General features: G+C 44.4%; 1 pseudogene; it reads left to right on the plus strand.

Moving 5' to 3' along the window:
* The first annotated feature begins 5,699 nt into the window (after nt 1-5,699).
* Nucleotides 5,700-6,726, plus strand: LOC130126703 (periphilin-1-like; annotated as a pseudogene).
* Nucleotides 6,727-7,418: the final 692 nt, after the last annotated feature.

Below are 7,418 nucleotides of genomic sequence, written 5' to 3' on the forward strand. Positions count from 1 at the left end.
AATAAGAAAGTTCCTAGAATGCGTAAGCAATATCTACAAAGGCCTAAACTTCTCAGTGGCATGGCACTGCCTAACTTTAGATTTTGTTATTGGACTTCCAATATAAGAATTTTTAAATCCTGGCTTCAACTTGAGGCCTTTCAACCCCCTCCAGCATGGCTTATCATAGAATCCAATTTGGCTAAACCTGCGTCATTAAAAGCTTTGCTACACTCCCCCATCCATTCCTCCACCTCTCCATATACTAAGAATGTAATTGTTAAAACATCTCTTAGAATCTGGGTTCAGTTTAAGCGCTTCTTTGGCCTACAGACTTTTCTACCTATGCTCCACTAACCACCAATCACGTTTTCCCTCCTTCCCTGACGGATAGTGTCTTTTTAAGGTGGGAAAGGCTTGGCATCAACACCTTTAAAGACTTGTATATTGATAATGTTTTTGCCTCTTTTCAGCAATTGTCAGACAAATTTTCCCTTCCTAAGCAACATTTTTCCAGATATCTGGAGGTCCGAAGCTTTGCTCATAACATGTTTCCCATGTTTCCACACCTACTTAATGATTCTGTTCTAGATAGTTTCCTGACACCAATCCCAACCTTAAAAGGCTCCATCTCATATATTTATAACCAAATTTATCTTTTACGTCCGGACTCCTTAAATTCCATTAAGATGTTATGGGTGAAGGATCTGGGGGAGGCAATATCAGAGGAAATTTGGGTGGAGATTTTAAAACGAGTTCATAAATCCTCTATTTGCGCGAGGCATAGCCTTATTCAGTGTAAATTGGTTCACCACACCTATTATACTAATGCCCGTCTGTCAAAGTTCTATGATGGGGTGTCCCCTGCATGCAACAGATGCCAGCATTCACCTGCGGATCTTATACATATGCTCTGGCTTTGCCCATCTTTGCATAAATATTGGACAGAAGTTTTTAATATAATTTCTGTAATAAGTGGGGGAAAAGTTGAGCCTGACGCTTTTGGTGCGTTGTTTGGAGTCTTTCCTATGTTACCAACTCTCTCTGCAGTTAAAAAAGACCTCCTGGCTTTTACCACTTTTTTGGCACGGAGACTGATAGTAATTAAATGGAAGTCACAGGTGTCACCTTCTTATATTCACTGGGCTCGAGACATTCTCTATTTTCTCAAATTAGAAAAACTTCGACTTTCACTGAGTGGTTCTGCTGGTAAATTCCAGAAATAAAGGGGTCCATTTTTTCAATTTATTAATCACATAAGTTTCCCATTTATCCCGGACGGATAAACTTTTTTATGGTTTACAGTGCTACTGATGCTGGGCTGGGTGCAGTTTAACTGCTGTTATACCAATTTATTGTGGTGTGCGTAGGTGGGTGGACGCGTTGGTCCTTGGCTGGCGGGTTGGGCCCTTTAGTCGGGGCGCTGGCCAGTGTTTCCCGCTCTGCGGGCAGCAGCGTTAGCCGGTCAGCTGGGGGGTCCGGCCCGTTGGTTGGGGGCCGGCGTGTCTGCTTGCCCGTGCGTATTACAGTATTGTGTAGTAGGGACACCACTGTTTGCTGACTGATGTTTTTTTTTTCTTTTTTTTCTCCTCTCTCTTTTGGCTGCTTTTTTGTTTTTTTCGATTTAAAAAAAAATTTGTTATTTTCAGTTTATTTTCTGAGGCAGTATTGCTGTTTTTGTGTATAACATTTTTGATTGTCACTTTTTTACAGTATTTTGATAATAGGGAAGTTTATTGGGTAACACTTTAGTATGGGGAACATAAAAAAACTTAATTACTAGTGAATTAGTAATGATCAAGATGTCACTTTAGTATGGGGAACATATTCTAAGTAACAAAAACTTAATTTAGAGTAATTTAACACTATGAACACTTGTAGTGTTGTGTTTTGTTATGTAAGAACAGACCATATTCATTAAGTGTTAGTAAGGGAGAATACCTCTTCTTGTGGTACTACCACCTTATAAAGGCCATACTAAGCAAAGCATATTGAGATGGTACTACTAATAAGCAATACTTCTGAGGTTATAGAGGGAAAACTCATAGTTAATGGCTTACTGGTTGTATAATAAGGCCATGCAGAATAAGGCATTAATGAGTACGTAATAATGACCAATTAAGAGCCAATATTTTGCTAATTTGCATGCTAATAAGCACCTAATTAATGGTGACTACGTTCCCCATACTAAAGTGTTACCGTTTATTGTATATGTACATATACTTATATATTTATACCTGTTTTGGATTAAAAAAAATTGTAATGCACTGGTGGCGCACTTGTATTTTCATGTAAAACTTAATAAACAAAGTAAAAAAAAAAGCACAACATTTGAATGGTTTTCATATTTGATATGATGAAAATGTTTATAAGGTATTTTATGTTTCATATGAAGATTCAAGCTCTTTACATGTAGTTGCTAGTTTTCAGCTCACATCCCATGAAAACCACTAAAAACCCATTACATGAAATTGTAACGTACACGAATAAGTAGACCCGCGGACCCTTTAGTCGACTGGTTAACGTTGTCGCCTGCGGTGCGGGAGATACGGGTTCGCGTCCCGACTGTGGTGACGGTTCCCGGGCTGCCCTCCCCAAAGGAGGGGGATAGTGTAACGCCCGACTGCGGCAGTTCCCGGTTGCCCCCTGAATCCGCTACAGTATCAGTAAAATTTAATTTTGCATTTTGATCCAAAGCGACGTAGATCTGAGAGCTGGCTTGTATCGCATTAGGAGTCGAAGCCATGGACTCTTACTGGAGACTCGTCCCAACCGGGGTTTGAATGTCTGATCTCTGTCAGGAAAGCCGCCGTTCTCACCTGCCGAGCTATCCAGCTGCTGTCAAACATGTCAAGTTTTTTTTTTAAAGTATTGTGAAATGTTGACCTTTTGGATGTAAAAGGTCCATACAACCACTGATGGAGTGCCAGTACTGGTCTGTCTAGTGCAAACCGTAGATGTTACTGTGATGAATCATCCCATCAATCTGCTCGGCTCTCTCTTCTGGTCTGAGTTTGGGGCTTCCTGGGTTTAATGTCATGCCGAGTCATCCAACAGTCTCAAACAAAATGTTTGCATACAACTTCTTTGCAGTTCCCAAAAAAATTGTTGACTGCCAACGTTCTGCAGTTTCCAAAATACTGTAATGATCATGAATGAGGAGACTCGCTAGCCGGTTGGCTAACGGGTCGGACCCTTTAGTCAACTGGTTAACGTATAGTCGCCCATGATGTGGGAGACCTGGGTTCGCGTCCCGGCTGTGGCGGATCCCGGCTGCCCCCTGAATTCACTACACTGGTGTCAGAAGTGGGATGGTGAGACCGTGAGGCCATCAGAAGTGCGTGCGCCCAGAGGCGTGAGGGAGCTGGTATGCTGAAGCGCGGGGACAGGCTTCCCGAAGGAGGGGTGTAGTATAATGACCACAGATGAGCAGACTTGCTAGCCGGTTGGCTAACGGGTCAGACCTTTTAGTCGACTGTTAACGTAGCTGCACGTGGTGCGGGAGACCCGGGTTCGCGTCCCGGCTGCAGCGGTTCCCGACTGCCCTCCAAATTCACTACAATACGTTAACTGGCAACGTTTTGCCACGCATCTGCAATCCGAAACGTCGACAGCATATCTAAAGCTTTGTGTTATGAACTACAGATGCTGAAATTTAGGTGTTAGATGAGAATGGTTAAGTTTAGGTATGGGCTTGGTGTGTTTAACGGTTAGGGTACCCCGTGTTGCATTTCCAGTTGTGTATTTGTTTCCTCCGATGCGCTCTTGCCTGCGATTGGTCAAACAACTCCACATAATCGAGTTGTGTATTTGTCTCATGTGGGCCACTTGTTTCCAGTTTCATTTTAACTATATTGATTGCCGCTATTGAGGTTACAAGCAGCATGCACTTGTTTGTGCCTTGTATAATATTCAGTATGTTGACATAGCATTAGTCTCTACCAGCAGTCACTTGGTGCTACACATTTGAGTCATTGATGACATGCATCGTCTGCATGTGACAAAGCGTTCGCATCCAACGTCTATTAACACGTTTCCTCTGTCAGGCTGAGTTCGTATCAGAAAGCGGAAGATTGTAGACTGAAGATTCAAAACCTCTGTCCATTAATGCAGGGTGCGATGCAGATTGGTATTTCACTGGTGCATAGCTCATGTAGAGATACAATGCATACGAGAACATCAAATGCACGTAAAAGGACAACAGTGCATGTAGTAAAATCTTGTGCAGTAGAAAGGTAAACCGCAGTAAAAAGTGATGTACTGAACAGGAGTAAGAGTTAAAAGTTAAGAAGTTAAAAAGTTTACCACTGGCAGTTAAAAACTGAATGCTAAATATAAAGTGCTGGATGTTGTTGGGCTGCGCAGTGGGGATAGAGTGAGTTTTTAAATGACACTTCCGTGCACAGGGAGGGCAAATGCTGATATAGAAAAGCAATGATGTGCAGTCAGGGTAGGCAGGGCCTACCCTGTGATAATTTATTCAAAATAACTATACAACAAATTCATAACAACAGATCAAAATCTCACTCTGGTTGCAAGTATGCTGTGTTATAATGTGTTAAACCTGTACTGATGATGCGGCACAGTGGTTAGCGCGGTCGCCTCACAGCAAGAAGGTCCTGGGTTCGAGCTCCAGGGTAGTCCAGCCTTGGGGGTCATCCCAGGTCGTCCTCTGTGCTCCGGTTTCCTCCCACAGTCCAAAAACATGTAGGTCAGGTGAATCGGCCGTACTAAATTGTCCCAAGGTGTGAATCTATGTGTGTGTTTCAGCCCTGTGATGGCCTGGCAGCCTGTGCAGGGTATCTCCCCACCTGCCGCCCAATGATGCTGGGATAGGCTCCAGCATCTTCGTGACCCTGAGAGCAGGATGAGCAGTTTGGATAATCGATGGATTTAAGGATATTTTTATGTCCTTGTCCTTTTTAAGTCCTTAAACTTCTAAGAGTGAAACACCATATAGCGCACAAGCACGTCTACTTTATTCCAATGGGAAGGGTAGGCTCTGCTTTTTTCAGGAATGCCTTCAACGTTGTGAATTTCAAAGGTTGTGCATGTACTATATTCCGTAGCCTAAGGCGAAATCAACGGATGAGGAAAGGCAATGCTTATGGCGGGAGTGCGAGCCAATCAGAGCCATCAGGGTGCTAAATTGCTACAATGTCATAGATATTTGTGCTATCAATAAAGCAAGCTAAATAAATCAATAATGGGCTAAATCAATAAAGCATTTGAATTTGAGCAGCTTAGCTACACTTCAGAGTGAAATCAGTAATGTTGACCATCAAAGGTCTTCAGTTTTAATAAACTGGATTACCAGCAAAAATTACTTGTCATCAAGCAAGGCCGGCCTACACCAGCTCTCCCTGACCTCCACCAGCATAAAGGGCAGCAAATCATCCGCTCATTCCAGCCAGAGTGGTACATAAGAAAAGAGTGGCTATGCGGCTCTGACGCTACCACTAGCAGGCTGTACTGCGTCCCTTGTTTGCTGTTTTTCAGAGAGCGGGTCGGCTACTGTGACCTGAACAACCTGCCTGCAGCGTTAGTCAAACACGAGCGGTCCAGTCCACACATTCAACATCAAATAGCACCGAAAACCTTTGGAAACTGCACTCTGATCAACCTAGCTTACAACGAAAGCTGCTGGGGAAGGCGAGAAAGAGGTATTGAAGATCAAGATGTCTCTCTAAAGCCTGTTTAGAGGGATCCTTGAGTCTACAATGACGTACAGGAGAGACAGGAGCATACGTGATGTGTTTGAGGAACACTTTTTATCTGAAAGGGGGTTTATACCCACAAGCAGCCGGAGGCGGTGAAAGGAGAGGACCATTCAACAGACCTGAGGATGACTATGGCCGTGGTGGGTATGAATACGAAGGAGGGCCACGATTTTTCCTAAATGGAGGTGTCCCAGGTGCTAACCATGGTGAAGATAGGGGCTACCATGGCGACAGCATTCACTTCTTCCCCCGAGCGAAGAGCCAGCCCACCTTCAAGGCGGGAGGAATATACTTACAGAGTGCCCAGAGAGGACCCACACACAGGACGACCAATGGAATTTGGCACTCGTGCCCCGCCTTCACATGGGGTGCAGAGCCAAGGCCTCTATCCAGGACCCTGATCATTACCAGAAGGCGGCGAAGACACATTAGTGCAAGCCATTCTCAGCCTGGACAGAGGGGAAGACAGAGGCCCTTACAGGAGAAAGGCAGCACCTTTCCCTCCCGTCAGTGTTCTCCCATGCACAGAGAAGTGGCCTGCTCCCCTCACTGTCACTCAGGCTCCAGCGTCGGCAGCAGAGGCTATTCACCAGAAAGGGCCAAGAGCTTGCCCTTCATTGCCCAGCAAGGCAAGATCAAAGTTCCTGGCCTGTTGGGGGACAGCTCTCCAGAGAGCACAGCCTCAAACAAGGAGGAGGCCCAACCTCTGGAGGGGGAGAAAGAGGAGCCAGTGGTGAGTGCTGCCACAGAGGAGAGCCACAAATCCATTGATAGCGCCCAGGCGCGACGCACAAGCACTATCACTACTAAAGCTCTGGAGATAGAGAAGGTGTACTGTCAAGACTGTGAGACCTTCGGCATGGGGGTGAAGATGCTGGTGGCCAAGGATCCCAACTTGGAGAAGCAGCTGCAGGCTCCTCTCAGGGAGAATAATCTTGGGGAGATCAGTGAATGCTGCTTAGGGGACCTGAAAGGGTTTATCGCTGAGCTGGATGAAGTCTTACGGCTGCCTGAACATTCCACCTGAGACCCGCCCACCTCCTCCAATCACAGACTTTTTTTTTTTAACTAAGGCTGGCTCTAATCAGGGCTCATCTTCAGGTATTGGACACGTCTGGTCTGTTAACCGTCGGTTGGCAAGAAATGTCATCCTAGAAGAGGACATGTTTCATTTCTGGATAGAATCTGGGTTGTTGTATCTCTGTATGAAGGACTATGCCTACTGCAACAGAGCATAAAATGGAAATTTGAGTTTTGGAACTGGATGATGGGATGAACAGTGTCATTTCTGGACTCCTCTTTTTTTTTTTTTTACCTAAGAACTGGCTTCCCACCCCTTTCCACCAAAGTGTACTAATTGCCAATTTTTTTTAGATTAGTTTCATCAAGTAGTATTCAAAATAATTGTACTGCTATTAGGAGTGGTGTCTGAAGACCTGCCAGTCGTACCACAAAAATGGTCAACACAGGTTTGTAAGGTTAAAGCTAACCTTTCACGACGAAAAAGTTCAGACTGCCAGCCATTCAATATGGTTACATTTTTCATCCCCATGGAAAAGTCACAATGTTTTGGAGTATGTGAAGCTATGTATTTGTTTGTAACATTGGGATGTATGACACTGTATTGCTAAGGGCACAAAAAAGCCACATTCTGACATAAAGTCTGCACCATTTAGAAATTGTTACACTGGTGACAGTCGTCATGTTTACCCTTCCCAT

Source organism: Lampris incognitus, chromosome 16 (assembly GCF_029633865.1).
Source record: "Lampris incognitus isolate fLamInc1 chromosome 16, fLamInc1.hap2, whole genome shotgun sequence".
NCBI lineage: Eukaryota > Metazoa > Chordata > Actinopteri > Lampriformes > Lampridae > Lampris > Lampris incognitus.